This window comes from Schistocerca gregaria, chromosome 6 (assembly GCF_023897955.1).
Source record: "Schistocerca gregaria isolate iqSchGreg1 chromosome 6, iqSchGreg1.2, whole genome shotgun sequence".
Taxonomy (NCBI): Eukaryota; Metazoa; Arthropoda; class Insecta; order Orthoptera; family Acrididae; genus Schistocerca; species Schistocerca gregaria.
This window is the reverse complement of record NC_064925.1, coordinates 305,162,168-305,179,407: the sequence shown is the minus strand read 5'-3', so window position 1 is coordinate 305,179,407 and position 17,240 is coordinate 305,162,168.

Below are 17,240 nucleotides of genomic sequence, written 5' to 3'. Positions count from 1 at the left end.
TAATGTATCTCTATTTTCAACCAATAGCTCAGTAGGTAGTAAGGAATAAGAACAATTTACAGAAAGACCTAAAATCACTATCTTTTGTCCAAAATGGGGTCCAACATTCAAGAACAGGCATTTTCAATAAACTACCAATAACCATTAAAAACTTAGTTTCAGATGAAGCATAATTTTAACAGAGTTTGAAAGACTTTTTGTAGACCATTCCTCCTGCCCTAAAGACGCATATCTTAACAGGTCTATAAGAAAAGCCTAAGTAAAAATGTCTGTTAGGTTTCAGTTTTGACAGGACTTGGTCACAACAGTCAAGATTAGGTATTTTGTGTATGATAAATGTATTAAAAGTACGTAAATATGTTTCATTCTGGAAGTATATTATCAGTTCCAGTTTGCTGTAATGTATTCACATATCTTGACGATCTCCTGAAAAATGATCAGGGAATGAGTTTTATATTCGGATGCTCTATGGTTTTTATGTTATATTTGCGTTCCACAACCACGAGAATCTTCTCATTTTTAGGTCTATGGAACAAAAACTGAATCTAATGTAATCTATACGCCTCTCTGTATGGATCGATACGAACTCTAATTTCTCTTACCTTATCTTCGTGGTCCTTGCGCGAAATGTATGTTGGCCGCATCAGAATCGCTCTGCAGACAGCCGTGAACGTCAGTTCTCTAAATACTCTCAACAGAATTTGCGAAGATAATGTCGTTTTTTCTCCACGGATTCCCATTTGAGATCATATAGCATCTTCGTCATAAGCGCTGATCAAACATACCGGTACCATATCTAGCAGCACGCCTCTGAATTTTTTCCATGTCTTCCTCTAATCTGATCTACTGGAGATTCCACTCGAACAGTACTCAGGAATGGGTCGCATTGTTGCTCTATATGCATCTGCGTTATAGGTGACCTACACTTCCCTAGAATTCGCCGAATAAACCGAAGTCTAATATTCGCTTCCCTATTACCGACCTTACGTGCTCTTTCCATTTCATATCACTTTGCAGTGTTACACCTAGATATTTAATGTATATGATACTGTCAAGGAGTATATCACAAATACTGTATTCGAACATCATATGATTGTTCTTCCATCTCATCTGCATTAATTTGCATTTTTCTACTTAGAGCTAACTGCCATTCGTCGCAACAAATTGATCTTCGGCCTAAGTTATCCTTTACCCCTAAATGCACTCAACGACGCCACCTTCCAGTCAACGTCATAGGCAAGCATTGGCTGACTGCTGCTCACCCCAGACGTCAGATTGTTTAGAAATCAAGAGCGGTCTTTTTACACTTCTTTGGTACCCCTGCAATACCCTTGTCTCTGATGAATGCACCAGCTCTTAACCGCCTTTTTCCACGCTTCGGTATTTATGGTGTTTGATCAATTAATTCTTGTTTCATTCATTAACATTGTTTTTACTTTATCTAATTTATTGTTTTATGTTTTCTCTGCTTCTTCGTTTTCTTGCTTCTTAAATCCACGGATTTCCAAATGAATATCCTACGGTCCTGACGGGTTTGTGATAGCTGTAGCTTGAAACTAGATGACATATCTTTTCTAAATCTCTTGTTTCTTTTACTAACGAGCCGTCTTGAATATGTGTGACTTTTATTTTTATACTGTTGTTTCACGCTCAGGTCACAAATATCTGAGTTGCAGTGATCGCCTAGACAAACAAGTATATTGAACTTGCAAGATATTTAGTGTGTTTTATACTACTGTATCTATTTGGCGATTGTGAGAAGCGTTAAACATAAGTAGTTAGTATCGCCTTTGCGTAATTATGACCACGTTGTCAGTGCAAAATGTTGCTGAAATTCATCTGTCTGTCTGTAAGTTTTAATGATATTGCATGAAATTTATTTAGTACTCTGAATAATTTAATGGTTATCACGTTACAATTTTATCTTATTCTACACCTGAATACATTCAGTACATTATTCTCATGTTGACATTGGCTTAAAAACCGAAACAGGGTTATAGCGCGTGTGAATAAATTTAAATTTTGACAAAAAGCAGACCCTGTGAAACAATAGCTTTAATTTTCAACCGAAAATATATGAAGACTCTCCACTTTAGGACTTTCGGACACTTCTTACAGTTTATTCGCAGTTGTTTTTCATTATGTGGTTTACAATTGGAAGTAAATTTGAGTAATTTATTTCAACTCAGCTAACTGATACCGACGTAAACTTTTACTCTTCGCCAGCTATTGTATGTTATAAACTGTGGTTGATGTATTGTGAAAATTCGGCTTGTTCTACTCTTCTCGAAATTAATAACGTTATAAATAACGAAATTAAAATTCGCTTATTTTCATTGTATCTCGAAGGGAAGTAAATGTTATTGAAAAGTGTGAAAATAAGATTCTCTGACTGCAATATTAGTCTATTTTGTCTAAGACGATTATCTGGTTTCTGGAATCGTTTCCTTTTTTTGTAGCCTAGTCACACTAGGAAAAGTATTTGCCATTGGTAAACCTAAAGCTTAGTAGTAAGCGAGCTTTTTAACAACGAACTGCAATTGAAGACACCGGTTCTAAGAATTTTGTTACATTTCTATGATTTAACGTCCGCACTGAGAAGAGCGAATTGTCCCACCAGTATTCTTGGAATCAAAAGCTGTCTTGTCGCTAACCAGTCCTAGGATGTTGCTCAAATGTCTGCGACCCATACCATATACAGTTGTTTCAAAATGAATATACAGGTTTTAAGGATTTGTGGCATTTATTACATTCAACTTACAGCTATAAATAATACTTAAAATGAAGGAGCAACTCAGGCATTTTTGTTTGTATACCTGTGCGCAAAGAGTGACTGAAGATCGTGTCCAACAAGAGAGAGTCTTTTACGCGTAGCCAGCCCTAAGAATCAATTTGGGAGGCCAGTTGTGTATTAGCAGTTCCAGTGACGACTTGTGGAGACTTTGAAGGAGACGCTTACAACTACGTTCTTATCGTTTTCAGCTGTTATAGGCTATGGTTTACGTGCCAGCTTTCCAAACGAAATGTTGCTGTATGACGATGAAAATTTTCTGGATCGTGTAGTCTTCAGTGATGAATCGACGTTTCACCTTAGCGGAAATATGAACACACATAACATCCTCAGCTGGGGGTCAGTAAACCCTACGAAATGGTACAGCTGCAACGAGACTCCCCTAAACTGAATGTTTTTTGTGCAATACCCCGGCGAAATTTATGGGCCCCACTTTTTCGGCGAAGCAACTGTAAATGGTATTTATTATCTTGATGAGCAGGAGCTGCGGTTCTTTCCTCAACTGGAACAAGCCTAACCACATAACGTGATCTGGCAGCAAGCTGGTGCGCCGCTCCAGAGGCACAGTTCAGTACGGGGCTGGTTGCACGACGTTGTGGCCGACGGCTGGATTGGCAGCAAGGGCCGGATGAGAGAGCTTGTTCCGCATTACCTCCACGTTCACATACGACCTGACGCCATGCGATTCTTACGTTTGGGGTTTCGTAAAGGATCGTGTATATGTGCCCCATTTTCTAGCTGATCTACCAGACTTTAGAAACATTATTATTCCAGACACACTTATCAATGTTTGGAAATAACTTGCATATCGACTTGATGTACGAGGAATCGTGTTCGTATTGAATACTTGTAAGAAAAATTGTTCGATTTGCTCTTTCATTTGGTATGTTGCTTATAATATTTATATATTTATAAAAATTTAAAACACGTATATTCATTTTGAGATCCCCTGTTCATTAAGAACAGGGGATTAAGAACGTATGAGGCATGAGAAATAGTCGCATGGCTGATTGACACATGGAAGAGCGACACGAAGGTGCTGAAAACCGCGAATTGTCTGACGCTTGAATATAGACGTCAGTTATACCGCGAAATCCCACACACTATTTTGATATACTTTCATTGAGTACGGAATGTAAGAGTATACTTCATATAGGGGTGTCATTCCTATGGGGACAACGAACACAAGGTTAGTCTTATTACAGCTAACACAGATGCATTTAAAGCAGTCATTATTTCTGCACTCCGCAAGTGAGTGGGACGGAAAGAAACACTGATCTCTGCCACGCACATAGGTATTTTTCAGAGTGTGGATCTATATGTAGATTCCGCACTGGTGCATGAATTATGATATGCAGGAAAATGGAAGCATATAATTTATTTTTGTTCCACGTAGTCTGATAATGCCCACAGCAGCAAATATAACTAATGGCCAATGAAATGAAGTGTTCGTTTCAAACGAAACTCCTCCCCATGCAGTAAAATGACTGCTTTCAAGAAATTTGACGCGTTTGTAGACTCAAGTAAAAGAAAAAAAAGTCTGCAAAATTTCTAACAACAGAGCCGCTCGTGTTACCACGACAGGCACCGCAGACTGAGGGAAATGCTCGGAAAAGTAAATACGTGTTATTGCTCAGATGGCAGCACTGATGTGTAGTACGTGTGACGCGGCTTGCGACAAATCAGCCCCCTGCTCGAAGACCGCGCGGTTCTGGAAGGTGCTTTGTTTAAGTAGTTGTTGGAGCAGCTACGGCTAATAGGTGGCCGCGGTGTGCTCTTACCAGAGGGCGAAGCACTGCCGAGCCAACAAAAGAGCGGACACCGCCCGCCGCAGTGAAATTGCCCGCCTTGCGCCTTCCTGTGGGAAAGCCCGACTTTGCGTCCGAGTGAGCCATCTTCCCACCGCAGCCATGAGAAACGGAGCAGGCAAGGCCTCTGTAGCGCCGGCCTGGAGTCTCACGCGCGGCCAACACCTGGCCGGAAACAACGCTGACGGTGCGTGTTGGCATCGCGGCAGTCCTCTGCTAAAGTTTCCGTAAGCTCCTTGTACGTCACACAGGCGTCGTAGTAAACCGTCATTAATACAAAGAGTTGTTTAAACACCACAGTGCTTTACTAGGCACGGTCGTACTGGAAAAGCAGCACTCCGTCTACACGCCACAAATGGTCCATCGGGACCATCTGACCGTCGTGTCATCCTCAGCTGAGGATGCGGATAGGAGGGGCGTGTGGTCAGCACACCGCTCTCCCAATCGTTATTATGGTTTTCTTTGACCACAGCCGTTACTATTCGGTCGAGTAGCTCCTCAATTGGCATCACGAGGCTGAGTGCACCCCGGAAAATGGCAACAGCGCATGACAGCCCGAACGGTAACCCATCAAAGTGCCGGCCACACCCGACAGCGCTTAACTTCGGAGATATGACGGGAACCGGTATATCCACTGCGGCCCGTCGTACTGGAGATGATACTCTATCTGATCAAAAAACCGTTCTTCCTCAAGAACTGAAACTGAAACGAAGTCGACGTTCTAACTCATCCCAGTCATCCCAGAGGTGTTCTCTACGTTTCAGATTCGGACTCTCGGCAGGCCAGTCCATTTCAGAAATTTTCTTATCCGCAGTGCATAGCAAGATTCAGCGCTCTAAATCACTCGTTTCCAATCATCGAAGACACAGTGACGTTGCTCTTTGCACCGCCTCAAACATCGCTTACCTTTGACCAAAGATATCTGTCGGTTGTTATGAGCTGCTCGACCACTGTACCCCATTCTGTTCAGCTCCATACGCACATTTACTGTCATAGCTGGCCTGTTGGTGGCACTTAGAGACTTACGAGTGGTTCCTTCTCCTGATTTCATTGGCTTTTTTACAAATAAGCTAAGCAATGGCCAACGGTCCCTGTATTTCATGTCTGCCAGGTTACGGTTTAGCTGTCGTTTTTTCGCGTTTCCATTTCAAAACACAACACCACCAGTTGACCTCGGTAGCTTTAGAAGGGTTGAAAGGTGCCTGACGGATTTGTTACTCAGTGGACATCCAACGACCAGTCTACAGTCACTGAGCTGTCCTCAGCGACCCATTCTGCAGTTACTGTTGCTCTGATGACAACGCAGTAGTTCACGCCTCCTTTTACACTGGATTGCCCACCCCTTATTACCACTTCCTCGAGGTCAGATCCTCATTACGTAGGAGTGTCCGGACACTTTTGACCAGAGGGTGGCTGAATCACGTTAGACGGTTGAGGGACAGAGTGGATCATCAATTACGAATATTTAGGCAATTCGCGATGTGACGCTACCGATAAAGGTGACACAGCAGAAAAATGTACTAATCCATTAGCATTTTATATTTTTATTTTTATGCAATATTTTATCTGAGAAAGTACTTCAGAAACGAAAATAGCTTTGTTTTATTTCCATGAATTTTGTTTTGAAATCTTATATTATGGACACACAAACATCCGAGAACTTTTTAGGAATAAATCCAACTGTGTGTCTGAAGCGTACGAGGGTGCTAGCAACTAGGCTGCACTCGTGAAAGTTCTCTGTTCCTGATGCATATTCCATTTCTTACGGTTGTCAAGCCCAGAATTCTCGATTTTTTGAAGTTCCCTACAACGACCATCCCCATAGAGTCGTCTTCACCGAACTGGCCGGGTGAGACGAGTCACTGTTCGTAGTTGTATGCTTTCAGATAAGAAATCTTTGGGATGAGAGGGTTCCAATACTTCACTTTTTCTGTAGTTCCTCACTCTTAATTCCGTTTATGGCTACAGAACGTGTCCTCTTCCCGCCATCTTCAAGTCCGTGTCTAGTGAGACTGACGGCGACTGATGCAGATCCGAAGACCGGTGGTTCCGAATTCAAACGCTGTGTTCTGGCGAATATTCGGGAATCTATGTAAGTGACGCAATGTAACCTCAAATGATTCGAGGTGCCGCAGTGGCTGAGGACTGGAAATATATTCAGCGCATGGGATTAATTTCAGATCCCTAGCAGCCCGTAAAATAAATGTTTCTCGTAGTCTGCCTAAATAATTTCAGCTGAGTATCGCCACGGTTTTTCCAACAACGTAACGACGCATTTCTTCTTCTAATACTGTCCAGTACGTAATCCCTGATGATAGCAACGTGAAAGGAGCACAGCACTTTCAGTCTCTCTTCCTTCATAACAGTCAGAAATATAAATTATCAAAAAATTGATTTATTTGCGATGTTTATTTGACCAACGTAATTACAATTACTCAATGGAAATCTTATCAAAATACAAGTAAAATAAAAGGAAAAACTTATGAAATAAAACGACGACGCACTTAAAAAATCTAATGTGCTAAAAATCTTCTAAAAACATAAAATAAATAAATTTTATTGTGAATACTCCGCTTTTATAGCGATGATATGGATGATTATTTCCTTTCTCACAGTCATTGTCAATTTTTAGAAGTGTGCACGATCCTTCGTTAAGATACGATGGAGCACTGCATACTCATTTCCATATATTTTTAATTCACTTCAAAGATTAGCTTCGTTAGACCCTTCATAAGCATCCATAGAACTTTCTTAGACCAACAAATACGCCAGTGCTTTCAAAGAAGGGAAGGAGTGACCGTTTATGATTGTCCTCATAGCAGCTGAAGCGGTCACACGACTGGAATGTCGCCTCCCTTTATCAGTGGTAGCAGTCTGATGAGTCACAACGACGCAGCTGCCGTATGAAATCCGCTGGTGAATGAGCCTCGTACGGACTGCGTTCCACACAACATCAGCACAAAAAAAGAAGACACACAGTGGCTGCTGAGCCAGTGACCAACTTAGATCGATCGTTAATAAACAGGTACGAACGTCGTTTGTACGTTGTAATGCAACAGAACGAGACTCACAAATAGCAGAACGCGATATATTCTTTTAGTATACGAAGGCTATTCGAAAAGTAAGGTCCGTCATCTCGCGAAAAGGAAACCACAAAAAATATTTAAAAATGTTTTATTTGCAACAGTTTGCTGCACCTTGAAGCTACTTTACACAGTTGCCACTCCGAGTTAGACATTTTTCGAAGCGTTGCACCAATTTTCCAAAACGCTTGTCATACAAGGCCTGTGCTTTCCGCCACTTCTCTACGCTGGTCTGCAGTTCGTTGTGTGTGCCAGGATGTTGTCTTCATAGCCAGTGGTTCACGTGAGCACAGATGAACATCACAAGGAGCCAAGTGCGGCTATATGGTGGGTATCAAACACTTCCATCGACAACATTGCAGGAGTGTCTCCATTAACCATGCAGTGTGCGGCCCAGAATTGTCATGAATATGGAAATGCATGACAGTTACATTATGTTGGGTTGCATGAAACCAGGCGAAATCTCTCAGCGGGCACCCATACTTAGAGGGAGACACCGTTTTTCAAGGCATCTTTACTTGCTCACTGTGTGCTCAGATCTTAAAAGAGCGACAGAATGCGTTCAACAGGCATATTAAAAACACTGCCCAACACATCTCCACAGAACTTCATCTGAAGTCCACTGTCGTTTCCACTTTGAGACCTATCAGACCTTACTTTTGGAATACATCTTTGGTTGCGTCATTTTGTATTTACGTTTGTGCTAATTCCTGTCAGAGTTATTATTCGATGTCTAGCGATGTTTGGAATAATTGAAGATGGTCAAACTATTTCGTTTACGAAATCATCATAGTATGAAATTTCATGAATGCACAAGCCCATTCTATTAAAATAATAACTACAACTTCAAAAAATGTCGCTTCACTTAAGTGATACACTTTAGTAAAATTAACGGATAGAAGGCTCTAGATAAATTCCGTGTAATGTCATGAAAAAATTATTGAATCTGTAAATAGTTTTGTAGACAATGGTCTTCAACATAGTTCGTAAGATAGTTTGGTGTACCAAATAATGTAACTAACGCATTGAGTCTCTCTAAATGATAGTAATGAAAATAATTACATACATAAGCATCAATCTGAATATCTGTTTAGTAATTATTGAAAAAATTACTTTAATAAATTTAACATAGAAAAAATATTAATTTGTAGGAATTATTATTTGGAAATCTATTTATATTTCTTCTTGAACTTGATCATACATGTAAAAATCATTGTTTTTCACCTTGTCGAAATCTTATATATATTACGGCGGCTGCGTTCACAGAGTGGTTGTTCGAGAAGTTAACAACTGTATTTCATCAAGTCTTTTTAAAGTCATGGTTCATATAACTTGTTACAGAGTAATCTTGAATATCGGATTTGGGTTTATCATCATGACAGAACCAACAGTTGTAAAAATTTTAGCATGTTTCTGGAGAACATTTAAAGAATAAATTGACAGTCGCATGAAAATGTAGTCACGTTATTATTTACGACGAAAAACCCTGGACCTGGTGATTCTAGATGGAAGTAAACTATTAACGTTAATTTTGTTCTAACTTTGCCACATTAAATGTTGACGTTTGGTGGTACATTTCAGGTTAATTTTCCAACTAAATCACCCCAAAGTAAAAATATTTTTTCAACAACAAAATAAAAATTTTCTGCCCAGACAATCAGGTGGTTATATTAAAATGCACGAGATCGATAAGTGAACGACTTCTGCAGACTGCTTTTTATTTCTTACCAAATTTGCTTGACATTTTTTACGTTCTTTTCCACGATACAGAACATATGTTTGTGACAGGTGCATGTTATTGCCCACAACTTTCTGGGTCGTTCGATAGGACTCATCCTAATTATATTTGCATATTTGGAATTCAAATTACGTTTTTCGATCGCAGTTTTGTGGTCAAGCTAAATTTTCCTATAAGTAATGGGAACACAGAATGGTACAATAATCACACTTACGTAACGGGCTTTGTGGGAGTATTGGTTTAGTAAGTTACACATCACACTTGAAATATGGCGGTTTCCGTACAACACGTTACATCGATTTGGTATATCGTACATGTGGCTAATCACTCTGTTATAGACTATGTAAGGAGTCAGTATACTTCGATACTGGCAATCGAATACAGCCAAATGGATGTATTTTAACTAACATTGAACCAATGAAAAATACCTGATAAAAGACTTATCTTCATATATAAAAATTCAACCTGCGTTATGCTTGCGATAACAAAATTGTGAAAGTAATCCACTGGCTGACTTGAAATATTGACAAAACGTTGCATTCAAATATGCGCATATGTTTATGTACAGATTTTTAAATATTTGTGACAGATAAATAAATACATAATACATAAAGGCGAAACGTTATTACCAAAAATCTCGAAACATTCTAGGCAGATTTAGTTAAAATTTTACACGATTTTCTAGTGAACATTCAACGAACATAGGCTATACATTTTTAATATATATGATACATATGTAATAAATGAAGTGGAAACATCTTTACCAAATGTCTCGTCAAATACTCGACCGATTTACTTCAAATTTTTACTCATTAGTGTAACAAGCATTGGATACGTACAGGCTACATATTTTTAATATATGTAATACACTGAAGCTCCAAAAAAACTGCTATAGGCATCAGTATTCAAATACAGAGATATGTAAACAGGCAGAAAACGGCTCTGCGGTCGGCAACGTCTATATAAGACAAATTGTGTTTGGCGCAGTTGGTAGATCGGTTACTGCTGCTACAATGGCAGGTTATTAAGATGTAAGTGAGTTTAAACATGGTGTTATAGTCGGCGCGCGAGCAATGGGACACAGCATCTACGAGGTAGCGATAAAGTGACGATTTTCCGGTACGACCATTTCATATCAGGAATCCGGTAAAACATCAAATTTTCGACATCGCTGATGTCGGAAAAAGATCCTGCAAGAACGGGAACAACGAAGACAGAAGAGAACCATTCAACGTGACAGAAGTGTAAACCTTAGGCAAATTGCTGCAGATTTCAGTGCTGCATTGTCAACAAGTGTCAGAGTGCAAACCATTCAATGAAACATCATAGATATGGGATGTCGGAGCCGAAGGCCCACTCGTGTACCCTTGATGACTGCACGACACAAAGCTTCACGAATCGCCTAGGATCGTCGGCACCAACATTGGACTGTTGATGACTGGAAACATGTTGCCTGGTCGGACGAGTCTCGTTTCAAATTGTATCCAGCCGATGGATGTGTAAGGTTGTGGAGACAACGTCATGAATCCATGGACCCTACATGGCAGGACTATTCAAGTTCGTGGAGGCTCCGTAATGGTGTGGGGCGCGTGAGGTTGGAGTGATATGGGACCCCATTTACGTCTAGATACGACTCAGACAGTTGACACTTACATAAGCATCCTGTCTGACCACCTGCATCCATTCATATCCATTGTGGACGGAGAAAAGTGGGAGGAGGTGATAGACGAGGGAGAGAGAGAGGGAGAGAGAGAGAGAGCTGGAGGAGATGGAGAGAGTGGACAGAACGAGATTGGAGGAGGTAGAAGGTGATGGATAAGAGAGGGGGAAGGAAGAGAAGATTGACAAAAAGAGTGGGAGGAGCAGATGGACAGAGATATGGGGTGGAAGTAGTTTATGACGTATATCCACTTCCTATAGATGTTTAGCAGTTTTCCATTGAATCAGACCAAACAACAGCAATGTGGGGCTGGGTACAGCTAGTAACTTCTATTTTATTAACCTGGGCTACTTTAAACAAGAAATGACTTATTCACACTAAATACATAAAAGAATGTACACTGTTTTATAAGAATATACAGGGTGAACCAGGATTACACCGATAAAATTTCCCCGCTTGTTCAGGGATATTTTCTGAGTATTTGGGTACAAGCGACCCGTAGTCCCCGGGGGCTCGGTATAGAGTAATTCCGTATCGTCGTATTTCTTGCTACTATTTCTCTTGTTGCCTGTACTACGTTCTCGCTTCCCACGCCCGGGTTCCCGGGTTCGATTCACGGCGGGGTCAGGGATTTTCTCTGCCTCGTGATGGCTGGGTGTTGTGTGATGTCCTTAGGTTAGTTAGGTTTAAGTAGTTCTAAGTTCTAGAGGACTGATGACCATAGATGTTAAATCCCATAGTGCTCATAGCCATTTGAACCATTTTAACCTGTACTGCGCTGATAATATCTGCACATCAGAGCAACTGTCGAGGGTATGCCTTGTGTGTCATGTTTGGGAGCAAATTTGTTCCAGTCACTATCGATACATAATGTTGACGATAGCAAAGCCCACTCCACTTTTTGCGCTCAAGCTTGCATTCCTGACTGCTAGCTCCAGTTTCGTGTTTGCTTTTTCGGCCGTGTTAGTTGTTCGTTAACAGCGACACACACAGCAGTAGTATGATCGGGTTTACTGATGAAGAACTGGCCGATGTGCACCTCGTATATGGGTTCACTGAATGCAATGGAAGAGCGACACGACGACGACAACCCCACTGCAGAACTTCTGTTTCCTATGTATTGGCAACACATTTCTAATTAAAGATTTCAATGCGCGATGCCTATTCACCAGCGATGGTCGAAACCTTCAAAGAACTTCGTTTCAGAGATAATAGAAACACTATTATATGTGACAAAAGGTGTCGTTGTCCGATACCTAGCCGTAACTAATGGGTGAAGTCTTCAAAGAAATGCTTATTGAGTTTAGCATGTGAACAGAATATTAATCTCCGATAAGTGTGTAGCAAATCACGTTGAAATGCGTTCTTAGGCTGAAATCCACACGCTTCATAAAAACGCAGCGATAAAACACAGGAATACCGACGGGATTTAAAGGTAGAAAGACAGAAAACTCGTTACGTGAAATATGCTTCACATTGGCGCAATGAAGCACGGAGAACGCCGTGCCGTAAACGATGACACGTTCCCTCATAGATGTGTCGTAACGTGCGTTATAGCCTCTTACGCTACCCACTTATAATGAACAATTAGCTCTCATACTGCTGAGCGTTAAAGAAACATGTGTGGTCATGGTGGTGGTGTAGAAGAAATTCTTGTGATGTCCAATAACGACAAGATGACCGCTCAACATCGTTAAACATTTGATTTACACTACTGCTGAAATAAGTAGACGTAATTGTTTCCTAGTCCCTTACTATTAGTGTAGCGAAAGTAACGACATTCTATAAGAAACGCTGATGACATGTATTAGGTCATACGAAAAGAAGAAGGCGAGAAATTAGGAAAACGTCTGCTAGTATTAGACACGTAAGTTATTTCGAAATTACAAGATTTTCTGAATGTTGAAATGGAACATAACTACACTTACAGGGTGACAATTACTAAACAATTTGAAAAAAAAAAGAAACTTAAATTAGTTAAAAACTACGGCGTGCTCACACTTTATTAAAAATTTTAACGTCACTACAGATATTCGGATTTAGGTTATGACATGTTCGATATGCCTACCATCATTGGCGATGATGTCGTGCAGACGAATAGGGAAATTCTGCATGACCCTTTGAAATGTTGGAACAGAGATGCTGTTTTGAATTTATTGCTGTACACCTTGTCTTTAATAGAGCCCCATGAAAAGGAATCGCATGGATTCAGATCCGGAGGATATGGATGTCAATCGAGGCCCATTCCAGTGGCATCTGGGTACCCCACAGCCAGAATGCGGTCCTCAAAGTGTTCCTCCAGGACATCAAACACTCTCCTGCTTCGATGGGGTCGAGCTCCGTCTTGCATGAGCCATATCTTATCGAAATCAGGGTCACTTTGGATATCATCATCATCATCATTTAAGAATGATTATGCCTTTCAGCGTTCAGTCTGGAGCATAGCCCCCTTATAAAATTCCTTCATGATCCCCTATTCAGTGCTAACGTTGGTACCTCTTCTGATGCTAAACCAATTACTTCAAAATCATTCTTAACCGAATCCAGGTACCTTCTCCTTGGTCTGCCCCGACTCCTCCTACCGTCTACTGCTGAACCCTTGAGTCTCTTGGGTAACCTTGCTTCTCCCATGCGTGTAACATGACCCCACCATCTAAGCCTGTTCGCCCTGACTGCTACATCTATAGAGTTCGTTCCCAGTTTTTCTTTGATTTCCTCATTGTGGACACCCTCCTGCCATTATTCCCATCTACTAGTACCTGCAATCATCCTAGCTACTTTCATATCCGTAACCTCAACCTTGTTGATAAGGTAACCTGAATCCACCCAGCTTTCGCTCCCATACAACAAAGTTGGTCGAAAGATTGAACGGTGCACAGATAGCTTAATCTTGGTACTAACTTCCTTCTTGCAGAGGAGAGTAGATCGTAGCTGAGCGCTCACTGCATTAGCTCTGCTACACCCCGCTTCCAGTTCTTTCACTATGTTGCCATCCTGTGAGAATATGCATCCTAAGTACTTGAAACCGTCCACCTGTTCTAACTTTGTTCCTCCTATTTGGCACTCAATCCGTTTATATTTCTTTCCCACTGACATTACTTTCTTTTGGAGATGCTAATCTTCATACCATAGTCCTTACATTTCTGATCTATCTCTGAAGTATTACTTTGCAAACTTTCAATCGAATCTGCCATCACAACTAAGTCATCCGCATATGCAAGACTGCTTATTTTGTGATCACATATCTTAATCTCACCCAGCCAGTCTATTGTTTTCAACATATGATCCATAAATAATATGAACAACAGTGAAGACAGGTTGCAGCCTTGTCTTACCCCTGAAACTACTCTGAACCATCAACTCAATTTACCGTCGACTCTAACTGCTGCCTGACTATCCATGTAAAGACCTTTAATTGCTTGCAAAAGTTTGCCTCCTATTCCATAATCTCGTAGAACAGACAATAACTTCCTCCTAGGAACCCGGTCATATGCCTTTTCTAGATCTATAAAACATAGATACAGTTCCCTGTTCCACTCGTAACACTTCTCCATTATTTGCCGTAAGCTAAAGATCTTGTCCTGACAACCTCTAAGAGGCCTAAACCCACACTGATTTTCATCCAGTTGGTCCTCAACGAATGCTCGCACTTTCCTTTCAACAATACCTGAGAAGATTTTACCCACAACGCTGATTAAAGAGATACCTGTGTATTTGTTTCCATGTTTAAAGATTGGTGTGATTACTGCTTTTGTCCAGTCTGATGGAATCTGTCCCGACTCCCAGGCCATTTCAATTATCCTGTGTAGCCATTTAAGACCTGAAATTCCACTGTATTTGATGAGTTCTCACTTAATTTCATCCATCCCAGCTGCTTTATTGCACTGCAATCTATTGACCATTTTCTCCACTTCCTCAAATGTGATCCTATTTCCATCATCATTCCTATCCCATTCTACCTCCAAATCTGATACATTACTGATCGTATTTTCATCTACATTGAGCAACTCTTCAAAATATTCCCTCCATCTGCCCAAGGCATCCACAGGATTCACCAGCAGTTTTCCTGACCTGTCCAAAATACTTTTCATTTCCTTCTTACCTCCCTTTCGGAGACTGCTAATTACACTCCAGAATGGTTTTCCAGCAGCTTGACCCATAGTCTCCAACCTCTTTCCAAAGTCTTCCCAAGATCTCTTCTTGGATGCTGCAATTATCTGTTTGGCTTTGTTTCTTTCTTCAACATAACTTTCTCTGTCTAGCTGAGTTCTAGTATGTAGCCATTTTTCATACGCCTTCTTTTTCCTTTTACAGGCTTCCTTGACTGTGTCATTCCATCAAGCTGTTTGCTTCATCCTACTTTTACACACTACTGTTCCAAGACATTATTTAACCACTTCTAGTACTGTGTCCCTGCACCTAGTCCATTCCTTTTCCAGTGACTGTAATTTACTACATTCAACTAACTGGTACCTTTCTGAGATCTCTGTCATGTATTTGTGCCTGATTTCCTTATTCTGAAGTTTCTCCACTCTTATCCTCCTACATATGGACCTGACCTCCTGCACTTTCGGTCTCACAATCCCAATTTCACTGCAGATTAAATAATGATCAGTGTCATCAAAGAATCCCCTGAATACACGTGTGTCCCTCACAGCCTTCCTGAATTCCTGATCTGTTATTATATAGTCGATGACAGATCTGGTTCCCCTGCCTTCCCAAGTATACCATTGAATGTTCTTATGTTTAAAAAAGGAGTTTGTGATTACTAAGCCCATACTGGCACAGAAATCCAGGGGTTGCTTCCCGTTCCTGTTGGCCTCCATATCCTCTCCAAATTTACCATAACCTTTTCATACCCTTCTGTTCGATTTCCAACCCTGGCATTAAAACCCCCATGAGCAGAACACTGTCCTTGTCCTTTGCTCTAACAACTACATCACTGAGTGCCTCATAAAAACTATTCATCTTATCTTGATCTGTCCCTTCACAATGCGAATATACTGACACAATCCTAATTTTCTTGCTAGACACTGTCAAATCTATCCACATCAGTCGTTCGTTTACATACCTTATTGCAACTACGCTGGGTTCCATTTCTTTCCTGATGAAAAGCCCTAGACCCCATTGTGCTGTTCTTGCTTTGACTCCTGACAGGTAGACCTTGTATTGTCCCACATCCTCTTCTTTCTCACCCCTTACCCGAATGTCACTAACAGCTAAAACGTCCAACCCCATCTTACTTGCAGCCTCTGCCAGCTCTTCCTTCTTCCCTGAGTAGCTCCCATTGATATTAATAGCTCCCCATCTCATTACCATTTGTTTACCAAGTCGTATCTTAGGAGTCCCTGCTTTGTCAGTTAGAGGTGGGTCTCCGTCACCTCCAAAGGTCCGAGGCATTTTGCTCTGATTGTTGCCAGCACCATATTTAAAGTACCAGGGAAGCAGGTTGCTTGCCTTACTTGCCCCGAGTCCCATTGAGTTTTAGCCCTAACGGTTGAGGGACTAACCGGTGGATTTGGTAGTCTTTGCCGTGTGAGCACAAAGGTGATCACGACTCAGAATATGTCCGAGATGCCCAGCCTTCTTCCAAAGTAACTGGTATCCCGACTGTCGGGACCGCTTACTTGGCCACTCATTCGTTGCCCGTTGTTCATGAACTAGGACATGACTACAGGAACCCACACCATGAACCATCACTGAATATACTTTGGGTAATTGGGAAGAAATCATCTTCCAAAACTTCACGTACCGTTTGGTAGTCAACATATCATCAAGGAATATCGCACCTGTTATTCCGTGACCGGATATCGCACACCACACAGTCGCCCTGCAGAGTGAATAGACTTCTCGATCGCGAAATGCGAATTCTCAGTCTCCCAAATGCGGCAACTTTGCTCATTGACGAATCAATCCAAACGACAGCGGGCTCCTTCGCTAAACCAAACAGCAACGTGTATACTAATTCCCATCATGCCCCATGGTCAACCGTTCAATTTGAATGACCTAATACAAATCGTTTAGAAGTTATGACGATTTCATTTACTATAGTTCAATAATTGCCATTTTGTATGATGCATTATTTAATGAACTGTTAAACTTTCCGTAGGTAATTTCGTCATTCTGGAAGGCAAAATGGATCAAAACAAGTATCTATCCT